The sequence below is a fragment of the Suncus etruscus genome, chromosome 4 (genome assembly GCF_024139225.1).
Source record: "Suncus etruscus isolate mSunEtr1 chromosome 4, mSunEtr1.pri.cur, whole genome shotgun sequence".
Classification (NCBI taxonomy): domain Eukaryota; kingdom Metazoa; phylum Chordata; class Mammalia; order Eulipotyphla; family Soricidae; genus Suncus; species Suncus etruscus.
The window spans coordinates 50,316,781-50,334,175 of record NC_064851.1 but is presented as its reverse complement, the minus strand read 5'-3'; the positions used below and the strand labels follow the sequence as shown (position 1 = coordinate 50,334,175).

Here is a 17,395-nt window from a genome sequence, read left to right as displayed (position 1 = left end):
GTTATTTTTATAGTTTTATAGTTTATTTTTATAGTATCTTTTTATAAGTTGAACTTTGCCTCTATTCCCACAGCTTTGCACACAACAACATTATAAACAAACCACCACCACAACAACTGATTGACAGCTATATGACTAAATAAAGAGTTAGGCTAGCCCACCCATGAAAGTTTTAGTCTAAATAAAACCTGAAAATCTATGTAATTGATAACTTAAATGACCTACTTCTTCTTAAACATTAAATTCCCATTTTGACATTTTAAATTTATCAATAGTGAATTTTAGGCATCCTACAACTCTTCAACATCAGTAAAGACCGTGTCCATGTTCCTTTTTCTCTCTTTTTACTTTCTCTCTCCCTCCATCTTTATTTTCTTGCCATATTCCAGACCCCCAACCTCTTTGTGTTTCTCACTGGTGCTAATAAGTACATTCCATGATCTGACAGGTATTGTTAAACTTTACCCTTCATACCAAGAGCCATGAGGGCCAGTAGTGCCTCCATATTGGCTATGGTAAAAAAAAATCATCTGTATGGACATTATCTCTGCTTTTGGTAGGATTAAATAATAGAAGACACTATAAAAATTATAGACTTCAAAGAACATTGTGTTCTCTAAATAAATACAAAATTTTGAAGTAAATGCTGATTTTCATTGGTACGTTTATGTACTGCTTATATCACAACCATCTTCTTTGATGGATGTTAAATTTCAAAAATTATATATGCAAATTATCCATATTACAACTTTCTTGAGAAAAAATGTAGTCATTAATATTTTGAAAATGTGAGCTTTTCTAGCTCAGATCAAAGCCAGGACACAGAGATTGTATAGCCTGGCATTCTTACCTCCAAATGCACCAGCAATACAATGCGGCACCATGCCTTTTTGCAAAGGCATACTAAAAATGAGGAAATTTTATGTACAGAATCAAGCTCTTATCTACTAGGGATAAAAACCCATACATTTTTAAATACAGGAGCACCTCCCACCATGAACATGTGTCATGAGGACCCAACTTAGACTTCATGAGATCAGACAGTGACGGTCGAATCCTGAGCCCTAGAACCCAGACATAGAATAGACTCAGGTCCCTGCAACAGTATCAGGAACCAAACTACCCCTGAGAAACTCTTAATACCACTCTAGCAACAACTTGCACCAGTTTTGAAATGACTTCCTGACAAGAAACAGCAACAACTTGATCTAAGAGCAGGTTATCCTATCTAATCACCTAACGGTAAGATGAAATCAGAAGACACAGCATCCTTTGATCTGCGCAAAAAAACAAAATCGCTAACTACAGAAGACTGACTTTGACAAACATGACTGGGAAAAACTTATCTGGGTACCAAAAAGAAAGACCCTAGCATAGTTCAGCCTAGGATTTGTACAATAACCAAGATCTCTAATTCCAGAGGTCTGACTTTGACAATTGCAACAGAGCAGATCTTTTGAAATCATAATGAAAAACAACCCTAGGCTTCATCTTAGGATCTATACAAAAAACCAAGACCAACAGTTATAGAAGACCTATTATAACAACAGTGATGGGACAGAACTGCTAGCTGTATATTCTGTAGGTACCACATATATATCATACAAGTTTATAAAAATAAAGTAATAAAAATAATTTAATTTGGTTTAAAAAAAAGATGCTAACCTAGGCTTCATTCTAAAACTTGTGTAAATACCAAGTTCTCAATATAGAGGCCTGAATCTATCATCCACAACAGAGCAGAAAGTTTTCTGGCACCATAACTAGTCCTTGGGATATGAAAAGGAGCATGTATGGAGCCTGTAGTTATTCCCATGAAAGCATGTTTCAAGGGCTGAGCAACCCTGTATCTTTTAGGCCAAGGGAATTATCTTTCTAATTTCCCCCCAATTTACTGTGCCTATGCAAAAAGAAAACAAACCAAAACAAACACACAAATAAGCAAAAAATAAAATCTTGCCACACCAGCCCTCCTTCCTTTTTTTGTCTTTTCATTCTTTTTCTTTTTCCTTTTTTTTTTTTTTCATTCTCATGGTCATTGTTTGGATATTGTATTTGTTGCTGTGGTGCTTTTTTGTAATTGCCAGTTTTGGTCTTTTTTGTAACTTTTGTTTCTTTTGTTTTGTCTGTTTTCTTTTTTGTTGTTGTTGTAGGTTATTGGGTTTTTTTGTTTGTTTGTTTTTGTTTTTTTTTATTATGAGAACAAAGATGCAAAGAAAGAAGACAAGGTAAAGTTACAGTGGAAGGACAATCACCCATAACATAATTCTCAGAAGTCCCCTTGCTGATATCTTAACTTTGAAATTTCAGCCAAAGAACATTAAGATAAATAAGACAGAATCCATGTACAATTACTTTGTCCCTCAAGTCCCCAGATTGTAACACATTAAAATATTTCTTAACAGCACACAAGGCAATCTAAAGCCATAAAACTTACGTAACTCCTTAAACATTACAGCATAGTATTTTTCTACATTACCATGTACATGCATATTAGCTTAAGTTAACCTCAAATTTTAAGTGGGTTCTTTTTAAGGATTAGAGTCAAAGGAGCACAGTAAAAATGGTGTTAGAGTGGCAATTGTTGTTTGCATAGGCCCACCAAAATATGAGGGACATGGAATGAAATAACCTTGGCCTAAATACAAAGAGACCCTACCCCTGAAGTTTTCTGGCACAAGACCAACTCTAGGCTCCAGGCAAGCTAGATCGTCCAATCCAAGACATTGCCTGTAGTCCCAAACACACTTTTATTTTTCACACAGTCTCTGTTGTTGGTATCATGTTTCTGTATTAAAGATCCTGAATCTGGCATATCCTACATTGAAGTCAGGATGTGGAGCATCCTCTCCTTCTCACTCACAATCAAAGTCAAGGGCAATGCGGGTGAGCCCTGTCCTGTAAGCAGGGCCAGTTGTTGTTATTAAGTCTTCTCAGTGTTAAGGGAAGTCCCTTTTGAGCAGGTCGATGTCTGAGCAGGTGTAGGGTCTTCCGTGGTATGAGGGATTACTTCCAGGTGATGTTATAAGCAGCCTGGAACGTTTCGTGGATGGCTTCCCTGGTTCAGGGATGAATGAAAAATGCCCTTTCTTCTGAGGTCTGTGCCAGGTCGTTATGTTCAATGTTTCAGGGTGGTAAGGTCCCTTTGCACTACAAGAATTTGTGTGTGTTCCAATCTCTTATTAGATAGGATCTTATTTGTATGTATAGTATTTTCCCATTTTAATGTGCCTATGCAAAAAAGGAGCAATGCCACGTGGTGTTATTGGCGCATATGGGGGCCATAAGAACAAGTCCAACTGATTCTCATGATATGGTTCAATCATAAGCATTAAACTGGGGGACTCTTTCACCAAAATTCCTTGTTAAACAGCTCATAAAGAGAAGATAAAAAGTGGTTAGAATCGTCACTGTATAAGATAACATTTAGTAAGAATTATAGCTGTCAGAGAAAGAACACAAAATATTCTAAAGAAATACGTGTCCATTTTATGTATCTTGAAACAGTTTGGGGTTGTTGCACACAATACACGGCTTTGGTCTGTGATTAGGATTATACAGTACTGAAGTAAAAAAGAGTATTGTAGGTTAGTGACGTTTGAGGGGGGTTAGAGAGTTAAGGGGTAAAAAAGAGCTTTGTATGGTTGTGGGATAGGGCAGAATACAAAATGAACATTCTGGATACACAAAACATAACATAAAGATAAGGAATACTCTTAATGCTTAAAGTGCATTCTGTAGTTTTTGGATGCATAGGGAGGAATTTCTCACCCCCTCCCCCCAGGGCCCTATTAATCAGGCGTGGCCCTGAAGACCCGCCTGGTGTGGGGGGATCTCGGTCCCCTGGACTAAGTGGTCAGCCCAGGGGGCCTGTGGCTAGCTGTCCTGCCCAGAGCCCCCAACATACCAGTCAAACACACCCAGAAATCCTGGTATGCGGAGTGTTCTGAGCCCAGCCCTGCCTCTGTCGGTTTTTGTTTTTTATATATTTTTGTTTTGTTTGTTTGTTTTGTTTTGGTTATGTTTTTCTTCTTTTTATCCCTTTCTGTTTTTTTAAATTGATATTTATAACTTCTAGTTGGACTCCCCCTGGCTTTTTTTTTTATTTGCTTTTTTTGTTTGTTTGTTTGTTTGTTTCAAACAGAACCCCATAACTTGAATCATCTTGTCCTGCTTCATAAATTTAGGGGAAAGAAAAATGGATGGTACAAGAACCAAAAGTCATATGAATAATGAGTAGAAATAAAAAAGGATCAGACTTAAACACGAAACCCAAAGTCAACGACAACAGAACCAATAGCCTACCTTCGACAAGTTATACATAGAGGGAACCAGTTACCCTAACAGTCTGGGGGACAAAGGAGAGAGATGCTGGGAACTGAGGTGGAGGAAGGATAACACTGGTGGTGGGATACCCCTGATTCAATGCCACTATGTAGTGTAAATATTACTGTGAAAAATATATAATTCGTGTTGGTCACAATAAAAATTATTTACCAAAAAATGTGAACTTTTCTGTGTTTATTACAAGTGTAATTTTATTGCAAAATTAATAGTCAATACCAAGCAATAAAATAAACTAATGTATATAAGTGTGTATATATTTTATCTATATACAATGGAAAATTAATTATTCTATAGAAGAAAATAAATTCTGTCACACCTTGCATGAAGGGTTCTTGTATTATGATAAGGTAAATACACTCACAAAATATTATTTCTGCAAGAGTTTTGTTTCATGGGAAACTATAGGTGATCAGATTTGCAGAGACAGAAGATAGAGTGTTGGCTGCCAGAGGCTAAGTGGGAAGGAGATTGGGGAGTCAGTGTTGAACAGGTTTAGAATTTCCATGTAAAAGGTGAAAGAGATCTGTAGACATAGTGTGACAATGGCTAGTAAACAGTGTGAAAGTCCTTGCAGAACTGACCTAAACCACTTGTGGTGGAAATGGTAAATGTATGCCTTTTTTGTTATGATAAAAAAAATGTAACAAATGAACAAGTATATATTTATTTTATATATTGAATGACAGTATAGTCAAAGAAATATTTGGAATATTTCACATGTCTGTGGAAGGCTACTCTGTCTCCCTATCATGTTCATGTTTCCTTTAATACAGATTGCCTTATTTCTCCCTAACACTGCCAACCAGCAGCATAGTGGCTTTCCACCAAGTGAGTAGCCAGTTAGCATGCCAAGTCCCTAGTAGGAGCATCAAATATTTCTCCAACTAGTGGTAAGAAACGGCTATGTATAAATCTGGAAGTACTTTGTTTTATAAATGAAATGTCTTTGTATTGCTTGATATACCTAAAAGGTAAGTTAAGTTACTTTGTAAGAGGGGAGTGTTGGAAAAAATGAAAGGGTTTGTCACTGCCATCTTTCACATTCAACCAATTAACAGGCTAAGGTGACAATTCAGTTTCCAACTCAAAAACTTTGTCTGCTAAATAAAAAAAAATACCACAACCAAGTATGCAAGTACTTCTAGCATTAATATTAAATACATCTCAGATTACTTTAAATAAATAACTATCAGTAATGATTCTATTTTAATCATGAAGATTGATCTAGTGAAGATGGAGAGATATTACAGCAAAATAAGGCACTTGCATTGCACCCAGATGATTCAGGATCAATCTCCAGTACCCTGAACCCCTCCAAGAATTTTAGCCCTGAGTACAGAGTTGAGAGTAAGTCCTGAGTATAACTGGGTATGCCAACTGTTTTATCGAACATCTTAAGATATCTTAGAAAACTATTTAATGGAACAGAGACATTCAGAAAGTAGCATTAAACAGGTAGACCCTATATATTCAAATTTATGGTCACCCTAAAATTAGAATAATAATTACAGATTCTTCATTCAAGAGTTATTGTAAATTAAAATGAAAAGTGCCGAGCACAGAGTATAGCTCAGTGACATAGAACACATTTCTTACAAATAGGCCATGGGTTTAATTCCTGCTTCTGGTACATGTGCAAAATCCTAGCAGCTCTGCTATGTTGATTCAAGTTGTTCTGCTATCTCTGACTCCAGCTTTAAGTAATTTCTGGTTATCTGGTGCCAAGTGTTTGTGAGCACTCAAGTTATGCAATTCCCAGTGAGTTCCATAATTGAAAGATGTGCAAACACCGTAGCCATGAATTTCAATTCTTCACAAGGATCTGTGTGGGCACCACAGCAATCTACAGTAAACCAAACAACCAGAATATGTGTAAGAATCATACAATCTTAGTGTCATCTCATCAAACATATGAAAACACACAATTAGAGAGAAGTGTGACTCATTGCAGTCAAGTTTATGAGCACCATAATCTCAAGTGCAGTTCCTGGGAGTGCCATAACAGACACATGTGAGAAGTTGTAATAATTACAACAGCAACAAGGACAACAGTTGGTGAAATAATACTTGAAAAATACCTGGCATAATCTGAAATTTTATGCATGTTCATGTATTAATACACACATAATGTGTTTATGTACAATGATTACTATAAAAATAATTTCACCATTCTGTAGATTTTTATAGTGTCTTGCAGTTACTTTAATATATATTAAAATGCATTAAATTTGTATAAAATGTATGGAGTATTATCATCCACACTATTTTTAGTCTTTCAAATAAATTGTATGGTTTAGCTCCCTGTTTACTCAAGTTTAACTTTATCGTCCTCATTAGAGTCTTATTAGTCTTCAAATAAATCTCTTTGTCCTAGATTATATTAATAACTACGGGTTTAATATCCTGTTGCTATTTGAACAGAATTCAGATTCCTATTGCATTTATCAGCCTTGCACACCAATCTATAGGAAGAAGTGTTTGTCTGCGTGATGAATTATTTTATATTCCCTCACATGATTATTCCATTTGATCCCATTGCTTCCTATAGTTTTGAAATGTCACATTCTCTAGGATATTGGTTGAGGTTGGATTCCCACTGAGCTCCTAGATAGGAAAGGTAGTTCCCATTCTCCTGTCCAATTAGGATAGGGGGAACAGTTCCAGTTGTAGAGATCCGCAGGAAATAATTCACACAGTGACGAAATACAGAATGGATTCAAGAAAGTCAGTGCTCAAGCAAGAAATTCAAAACACCCAAGCTTTCTGCTCCTAATATGGAACACAGCTCAGTGAAAGAAGACTGAAGAATGAGTCCCTGCCTTCCTCAGACCCCTGCTTTTATTGATAAGGATCAGGTCCCACCCTAGGGTGGAAGCAGAATACCAAGTAAGAAATAATCCAATATACTATCACCAAGTCACATTCTTGGGTGGAGTACAATTATTGATTAGAGTAGGATCAGTAACCCAACATAGTTTTATTTCAAAAATCTTTACATTAAGCTATTTTCTTGAGCACAAATACATCTAGATAATAGCCACTACCCAGACTTCCCATGGGCTTCTCAAGCTTAATATAGCAAATATAACCAGAAGAAAGCTCATCTTCCCAGAATCTCTTCATCCATTAATCCTCTTCATTGCTATGAACTACTACATGTTCTTGGATATAAACTGGAAATTTGAAGTCAATCTTTACCCTATAATCTCTAGTTTCACAAATTTTGTATGCAGAAAGTTCTATGAAGGGGAAGTAATGGCATTGACATATATTTTCCACAGACCATTAGTCTGCCTTTGTCACTAACACTAACTTGTGGGAGAAAGCAGCATTAGTCAGGAATTAACACACATTTTCTTCACTTCAGCAAATGGCCCACCATAGAGTATATCTTAATAGTTCATTGAATGTTCTATTCTCAATTTTTATTGTTGCTATTGTTTCACTTTTTAAAGTATGAGAATATGAATTGACACATAAAATAATTGTCAAAAATATTAAATTATAAAATAAGAATTTATCCTTCTTTTCCTAGAATGTATGCATCCATTAAGCTTATGTCTTCTGTCTTTATATTGTTCTGTAAACACCAGCATCTTTCATCTTTCTTGGTTTTTCTATTTTAATATTACATGCATAGACTGCAAAAATATGCTAAGTAAATTTTTGTTTTCTTTTTTGTTTTGTTTTGTTTTTTGTTTTTTGTTTTTTTTTTTGGGCCACACTCATTTGATGCTCAGGGGTTACTTCTGGCTAAGTGCTCAGAAATTGCCCCTGGCTTGGGGGGACCATATGGGATGCCAGGGGATTGAACCGTGATCCTTCCTTGGCTAGCACTTGCAAGACAGGCACCTTACCTCTAGCACCACCTCGCCGGCCCCGTAAATTTTTGTTTTCTTTTTTTTTTTTTTTTGTCCCCCAATTCACAATACATACCCGGCAAGGGGCCTGTGTTGAGGTGTATATGGGGTGCCTTTACTGTACCTCCTCTTTCTATACAGCCAGTGTAAAGAACACAGCCTGTGGTAAGAATTGGGAGGCCTTATCTTATCTTTTATTTATTTTATTTTATTTTTTTTTCTTCAGGGCAAACTAAAGTTGTTTTTTTTTTAAAGTAAGAATTTATTTAAAGGACAAAATTGATTAACATAATGAGGTAAACTAATATAACATAATATAGTGACATAACATAACATATAATATAATTGATATAATAATAATACATGTAAGTCAAAGAAAGTTTCTGATTAAAAACACAATTTTTTTTTTCATAATGGCTTACATATCTTTCACTGTAGTATTTTGGGTACATATTCACATTGAGTCAGGGGAATACCCATCACCTAATATGTCCTCTTCCCAATCAAAAATCAAATATGCTGAAAATAGGCAGAGTCCTGTCTAGAGGCTTCCAACCTCAGTTTGAGAGAGGATGTGAAAAAAATAATTAAAATACCACAACAATACACAAAAAAAAAATATCGAATTAAATAACTGATAAGCACCACAGCAATAAAGACAGGCACCACACAATAATCTCGGTTCTGAAATCAAATCATACTCAAGTGCAAAAAGAGAGAGAAAAACAAAACAAAATAAAATAAAATAATATTGGAGACATCCACCGTAATCTCCACACCAAAATAAAGACGTCAAAAAAATAGATCAATCGATAACTAAACGTGGGAAAATGATTGTTTTGTGCTTTTTTTTTTTCTCCTTTTCTTTATCCCCCTGCATAGGCACAGAAACCATTTGGGTTATTGTAAAGGGAATTCCCTTGATCTAGGAGATACAGGGTTACTCCACTCCTGAAGTATACTGTCATGGGATTAACTCTAGGCTCCTTGCATGATCATTTATTCTCCTCTTGCTGCTTTCGTGGTGTGTGGAAGACTTCTACTTTATCTTGGATGGTAAAATCAGACCTGTTTCTAGAGATCTTGGTGGCTGTGCAGATCAGGGAATGGAGTTTATGAAGTCTTTCTTTGTGGTTCTAGCAGTTATGCTTCTTCAATGTCATTTTTTTGTTTTTTATGTGTTCTAGGTGTTTCAGAATAGTGCTACCATTCTGTGTTTTTCTTTTGTCTTCTGACTTACTTCGTTTAACATAACATGATCTAGGTCCATCCACATTGCTGCAAAGTCTGTGATTGTATCATTTCTAACTGCCATGTAATATTCCATTGTATATATGTACCACATCTTAATGATCCATTCATCTGTTGTTGGACATCGAGGTTGGTTCCAAGATTTGGCTATTATACTGAGTGCTGCAATAAATAGTGGGGTGCATACGTATTTTGGAATGAATGTCCTTCCATCTTGGGGGTATATGCCTAGGAGAGCAATTGCTGGGTCAAATGGCAGCTCAATTCTGAGTTCTTTGAGCACTCTCCAGACTTTTCTCCATAGATGTTGGACCAAGGGGCATTCCCACCAGCAATGAATGAGAGTTCCTTTCATACCACATCCTCTCCAACAAAGGTTGTTTCCATTATTTTTGATGTGAGCCATCCTCACTGGTGTAAGGTGGTATCTCATTGTTGTCTTGATTTGGATCTCCCTGATGATGAGTGAAGGTGAGCATGTTTTCATGTGTTTGTTGGCCATCCTTCTCTCTTCCTCAGAGAAATGTCTATTCATTTCGTCTCCCCATTTTTTTATGGCTTCGTTTGGTTTTGAAGGGCTCAGGTTTCTGAGCGCTTTGTATGTTCTAGATATCAGCCCTTTATCTGATATATCCAACATCCGTTCATGTTAAAGACACTCAGCAAAATAGGGTTAGAAGGCACCTTCCTTAAGATAGTTACAGCTATTTATGAAAAGCCTACAGCCAACATTATACTTAATGGCGAGAAACTAGAAGCATTCCCACTAAGGTCAGGAACTAGGCAAGGCTGTCCACTCTCTCCACTCTTATTCAATATAACCTTAGAAGTCCTAGCAATAGCAATCCGACAAGAGAAGGGAATCAAAGGAATTCAAGTAGGGAAAGAGGAACACAAGCTAGCTCTATTTGCTGATGATATGATGATATACATCAAAAACCCTAAAGAATCCACAGAAAAACTCCTAGAAACAATCAACCAATACAGTAAAGTGGCTGGATACAAAGTCAATACACAAAAGACAGTAGCGTTTTTATATACAAACAATGAAGTTGAGGAGAGATTAAAAATACAATTCCATTTAAGATAGTATCAAAAAATATCAAATACCTAGGAATCAACCTTACAAGAGAAGTGAAAGATCTATACCAGGGAAACTTCAAAACACTTCAGAAAGAAATTGAAGACGATCTAAAGAAATGGAAGAACATCCCATCCTCATGGATAGGTAGAATTAACATAGTCAAAATGACTATTTTACCCAAACTGCTATATAGATTTAATGCAATCCCTATCCAAATCCAGACACAATTCTTTAAAGAAATAGAACAATCAATTATAAAATTCATTTGGAACCATAAAAGACCCAGGATAGCTAAACACGTTCTGAAAAATGAGAAGTTGGGAGGCATCTCCTTACCTAACTTGAAACTATACTATAAAGCCATAGTAATAAAAACAGCATGGTACTGGAACAGAGACAGGACCTCAGACCAGTGGATTAGAACAGAATTCCCAGACATAAACCCCCAGATATATAGCCAACTAATATTTGATAAAAGAGGCAAGAATATGAAATGGAACAAAGAAAGCCTATTCAACAAATGGTGTTGGTACAACTGGAAACTCATATGCACGAAAGTGAAAATCGACCCATGTCTCACTCCTTATACAAAAGTCAACTCAAAATGGATCAAAGATCTGGAAATCAGACCTGAATCTATAAAGTTTATCGAGAATAAAATAGGCAGAACACTCGAAGACCTTTATATCAAAAGGGTCTTTGAGAATGGAGCACCAATGGCAAAAACGTTAGCATCAACTATAAACAAATGGGACTATATCAAACTAAAAAGCTTCTGCATGGCAAAAGAAACCCTACTTAATGCAAGAATACAGATAACAGAATGGGAAAAAATCTTTTCAATTTTTGTTTTCTAAAACAATAAGTAAGAGTATATTCTAACTTTTAGACTCAGTTTATTATGTCTACACTTAATATCTTCAGAGATAGGGCATATAGCTCTTTGGATTTCTACCAGTTACACAACTTTCCTTTATTACCTCTTGTAGTTATACTTCTTAAAAAATTCTAAACACCCAATAATTTTAAGACCATATCATTTAATTTAGTGATTTACAAGATCAGTCAGATTGAAGAATTTTTATTTGTAGTTATTATAATCTTATATTCATTTTAGCTCCACAAATAATAATTAAACAACTATATTATTTATATATATTAGGTGTTGCATTTGGGTGTGAGTGGCGTATGGATTTATTTTTGGTGCATAACCACATCATCCAAAGCTCTATAACTATAAGTATCAATTATATACCACTTCTCACATTCTGTGTGACAGGAGATTGTTGTTCTAGTCTGGACTGTCTAGGAAGATCTCTGTTGTGCTTGCATATGTGTCAGTTAGCTGGTTGGCTTGTTACTATCAATTTTGAATGATCTCATTATATTATAGTAGGGAGTAAACATTGGTTTAGTATCTACTTTTCTCTCCATGTGATCTCTCGGAATAGTCAGACTCATTCAAATGATTGTACCTGGGTTACTTGTGCAGCAAGTGAGTGTAAGCCCCCCACCCCAGTGTACAGGAACCATGTACATTTCTACCTATACCATATTTTTTCATGGCCAGTTGAGTCACCACCTAAGATGGAAATAACTACCTCATCACATACTGAAAGAATGTATGCAAGGAAGGACTACTTCAGTGTAAGCCTGTATACAAATTATTCACATTTTTCTTTCTTGCAACATGTGTCCACTCCCATTCCAGGACATCCAAAATTCCCATACAATTACAGAAGTTTAGATTTATATTCAGAACTTCTATGACATTGACTAAGGTCACTCTGCTACTGCACTGAAAGTCACATTCTTCTTTCAACAAATCCTCCCCCCCATATTCATATACATCCCATTTAATCCATGAGCACTTCCCACTAATTCATATTCATGCAAATCTTTGTCTTAGAGTCTTTTATCCAGAAAAAACAAAGCTAACGCAGTACCAAAATCTTACTGCAACCTACCATTACTACATAGGAGACTACTCTAAAGCTAATGGTTTACAACAGCAATGAGCAGTTGAATAATCTAGTATAGTCTAAATCCCCTAAAGTTTGCATATTGTGTTACCTTATTTATCATTCTCCAGTAACCTAACCAAGGTTGGTTTGTTTATATTGTAGATTGTCCTGGATGTTTTTAAAATGCCCACAAATTTTCTCTTATTGTACTGATGATCTTTTAATAGGATGTGCAGGACCTACTTGCCTCATGTGCAGGAACCAGCTCAGCAGAGATCTGCTGAAGCTGCCCAGATCAGAGAAACTACTCTACAGAATTACAAGAAATAATGCTTCTCTTTGAAGTGTCAGTTCACATAAAAATTGCTCATGTAATATACAATGAACTTGTACCAATAAATAAAACAAATCTTGTATCATACAACCAAAAATTAAAAAAGTAGACAAGTCTACGGCCATACCACCCTGAACGCACCCAATCTCGTCTGATCTCAGAAGCTAAGCAGGGTCGGGCCTGGTTAGTATTTGAATGTGAGACCGCCTGGGAATACCGAGTGCTGTAGGCTAAAAGGAAGAACAACAACAACAAAAAAGGTAGACAATAAACATAACAAAATAAGGGTTGGAATGATATTGGGTTAATCCCTGCCCCGCCCCCCATATGATCCTTTCAGCCTGCCCAGAGAGATTCCTAAGCCCAGAGCAGCAAGGAACAATCACTGAACACCACCAGATGTGGTCCAAAATCCAAAAACTATCACAAAATAAGAATAAACATATAGCTATTAAAACTGTTCGACCAAAATGTTTGGTTTATATTATTTTCCAACTTTATAATGTGTCCAATAATATTCTAATAATATTTAATTCTTATATATTCTCTTTCATTATTATCAATAGAAGAAATGGAAGTCTTAGAAAATTTTATGGAAGGTGCTAGAGTATCACCGCCATTTTCTAATAAAAATCTCATCAGAAGGCTCACTGAAAGTCTTTTCTCAGTGCAGATGGCTGACAAAGATTTTTGATAGTGATGGTAATATTTCTCGCGCTCAAACAAATTTGGCCTAAATATAAATGTCCCTTATGCTGTATTAATTGTGTATATTTTAAGGATTTATACAGGCCAATATAGCCTTGATTAAATTTCTCCTTACTTGGAAAACTCAGCATCAAAAAATACTTAAAAACAACTTTATTTCTCATTGTCTTCTAAACACCCTTGCAGTTTTAAACAGAAAGGAATGTTCTTCTTTTGGTACATAGCTAAAGAACTTTGAGTACTTGCTAATTTTTACCTCAGAATTTTGAGGTAAAAGTTTGGCCAGGATATAGCATTGGGCTTTTGAGAAAACTTTTACCAGATATATATTTGCATCTCTTTCAGTTAAGTTTGTCTCTTTTATTAGTCCCTAAAAACAAAAACTGTTCCCTCAGAAAAAGTAAGTTTGATAGGAAAAGATGACTCCTGCAATCCTCTAATCTTTACAGTATTGACATCCAGGGCCTAGCTGGATAGGAACTACTTTCAGATGTTAAAATTCATCTTCTCTTTTTAACTCTGGATTCTTACTTGAAATGTATCTATCTATTCATCAGGTCTGCATATCACCTAGAGCCATGTGAATTGTTTTATAAAAGCTTTCATTAACAAGGGAGATATGTTGTAATTTAACTAAGGAGAACATTCTTTTCATGCCATAGGAAAAAAACTGTAAATGGGAAAATCCTCCATATATACCCCTGATTCTTCACATTAAAATCAGAACATCTTGTTCTCTCACATAACCTTATGTGATCCCTCATTTTTTTCATATTTCACCATCCATGCATCCACTCTCCTAGAGGGAACTCAAAGAAGTTCTTTAACATAACTGGACCAAAGTTAGCTGCAGCCCTTGAGAGATAGCACTGTGGGTAAGGAATTTCTTATGTACACAGCTGACCCTGGATTTATTCCTAGCACACTCTGTCCCTCTAGCTCTGTGGTCCCTGATAATAGAACAAGGACTAAGCCCCAAGCACCATTAGGTGGGTGTTGTGTATGTAAACATTTTATGGGATTATTATGTTATTATGTCCCTACCCTGATCGATGATTGTGCCCTACCCTAGGGTGTGACCTGGCATTCTGCCCCCACCCTAGGGTGGTACCTGATTCTGCTTCCACCATTGAATGGTATCTGATCCCACCATTGGGTGGTATCTGATTCTGGGGGATAAAAACAAGGGTCTGTGGAAGACGAGGGGCTTTTGGCTGGAACTGATGCTGAGGCTTTGGACTTCAGTCTTGTCCACCCAATAAAGCTAATATTTCCACCAGCCTGACTGTCTGCGAGCTGTTTACCCACCGTTTCACCTCAGAACGGTTGGCTGAACAGGGTGGCAGACGCGTACTCCGAGCTGGAGGGGAAAGACCTCATCCTCCACCCCTCCATCAGTCAACCTCTTCAGGGGCTGACTTGCAACAGATGGGACCCTCCCAAATATAAACTTTATGGAGAGGTAAGGGATGTGGTAAATTAAGGAAGTTACATTCTTCAGTATTTTCTGTGCAAATTGAGAACACTGAGATCATTTTATTAGTAGGATACCTATATTTTACACAAGATCATTTGAAAATAACATGTCTGGTTTTTTATTAGTTTTTCCATTTGGAGATGTTCAGTTATCTTTTATTAGTAATCTTTGGTCTATTTTCAAATATCATATACATTCTAGTATAAGCCAAACCCCCCTAATTTTACCCTAAAAGCTGGAAAAAATTTAGTGACTCGAGAATAAGCTGAGGTGGAAAATGCAGCAGTCACTGGTAAATTTTAAAAATAAAAATGTATGCCCAAAGCAATTACAATAATTGATGATTCAGTAGGTTAAATGCTTTTCAATATTTATTGCTAAAGAAAACCTGTAAACTAGCAACAATAACTTTAAAACTTTAAATAAAGTGCAGAAAACTGTAGCTTAACAGCTAATCAAACTAAATCACAAAGGTTGAAAATCCTTCAAAATTGGATTTCTCCTCTTCATCATCTGTATGTCCAAACAGAGCTTCAGCTCTATCTGATATGAGGGTAGCAGCATAGACATTGTCATCATCACTGAGTTCGCAGACATATTCATTACTGCTGTTGGTCTCATACAAAGCACAGATATTATGGGTTAAATAGTTCAGTGGTGTACAGTTCAGTTTAACTGCCCACCTTTTCAGCTCAGCCACAACTTGTGGACTGAGCTGAAGCACCACACCCTCCAGCAGAAGGCAGAAGATGACTGGAGGCTATGTGCACTTGATTTGGTGCCTGGGCACTGAATCAAATAACCTGTATGACCCAACTATAAGCCAAGTTCAATATTTTTGCTGGAAAAATTTGGCTTATACTCAAGTGTAGTGCATAAAAATCCCTTGTAATAATATTGTCAACTGTGAAACTAAATAAATTATATGGGTTTCTCTAGTCCAATGGTTCTGAAATAGTGGGGTGTGCATCCCGGGGTGGGCATGAGTCTCTGTAAATGGGGGCGCATGTGACCTTGGCAAACAGTTATAACAAGCTAAGTCCCGTGTTTATGTCTCTGTATGCCTCTGGAGCTAAGAGTTGCTGTGTCCAGCTTCAAACCCTGCTTCGAAAAGCTATGCATTGCAAAACGTGCTCATGGTAGCCATTAATACAGACATCACCTCTGATTAAAAAATCAGCTCAAGGGGCCAGAGAGATAGCATGGAGGTAAGACGTTTGCCTTTCATGCAGAAGGTCATTGGTTCAAATACCGGCATCCCATATGGTCCCTTGAGCCTGCCAGGAGCAATTTCTGAGCATGAAGCCAGGAATACCCCCCGAGCGCTGCCAGGTGTGACCCAAAAACAAAAACAAAAACAAAAATCAGCTCAAATTATTTTATATATTTTTGTTTTGCAGGTTAAAGTTTTTTTTTAATAAAGATACTATTTACAGTCACATGGGGAGGATGCAAAAAAGATTTTCTTCTTCCTAGGGGGCATGACAGAAAATAATTGAGAAGCACTGATCTAGTCTTTGAGACTAGAAATTATCTATTCTACTCTCCAAAAGCAGTCAACTTGATAAGGCATTAAAAGTGTGGTGATAACTCGATTTCTCTTGATTTTTAGAGTTTATTCTTCCCCTGGGTCCTTTATTTCTTGAACTAAATGACTATTACTTTCAAGTGTTTAGAAGCTATTTCTGCTTATTTCTTTACAACCTGTAAGTAGCCTTAAAGATATTCATTCTGTGACCAGAGTACATTTGAAGACTTGAATGCTGGGTTCAAATGTTGTGTGCATGTATTCAATGTGTCTTTAATAAACTTCTACAGTCTAAAAGACATTCTTCTAGATACAGATTTTCACTCATACAGTTATTTTTCTGGATATACACAACCTGACCACACAACCACATATCCTATTCTATGGACTTCCTTTTGGTTTTTGGATCACACACGGTGATGCTCAGAGGTTACTCCTGGCTATGCACCCAGAAATTGTCCCTGGCTTGGGGGACCAAATGGAATGCCAGGTATTGAACCCAGGTCTGTCCTGGGCAGCTGTGTACAAGGCAAACGTCCTACCACTGTGTTATAGCTCTGGCCCCTCCTCTATGTACTCTTTTGTCTAACTATTCACTAATCTGATTTCCTGAACATTATTCTTTGTATTATCTCTCTCTCATTATTTCTCTCTCTCTCTCAAATTTAGCTCTGACTAAATTTTCATTATCATCAAGCATGAATCAAATTGCAAATGTTAGTTATGTTATAGAAGTATATTAAAGTGTTAAGGCTCAACTATATTGGTTGAGTCTTGGAATTTAGAAAATATAACTCAGATATTTTCAGAAAAAAATAGCTTGTAAGTAAAGGTTACTCCTG

The 17,395-nt window shown here is 36.4% G+C and overlaps 1 non-coding gene and 1 pseudogene across 1 annotated transcript; one reads left to right on the top strand and one right to left on the bottom strand.

Annotated features, from left to right (window-relative positions):
• Window positions 1-8,256: 8,256 nt before the first annotated feature.
• LOC126007842 (small nucleolar RNA SNORA51) lies at window positions 8,257-8,389 on the bottom strand. Its single transcript, XR_007495321.1, has one exon. It is a non-coding gene; the product is annotated as a small nucleolar RNA SNORA51 (small nucleolar RNA).
• Window positions 8,390-12,953: 4,564 nt separating this feature from the next.
• LOC126007719 (uncharacterized) lies at window positions 12,954-13,072 on the top strand (annotated as a pseudogene).
• The last annotated feature ends 4,323 nt before the right edge of the window (window positions 13,073-17,395 follow it).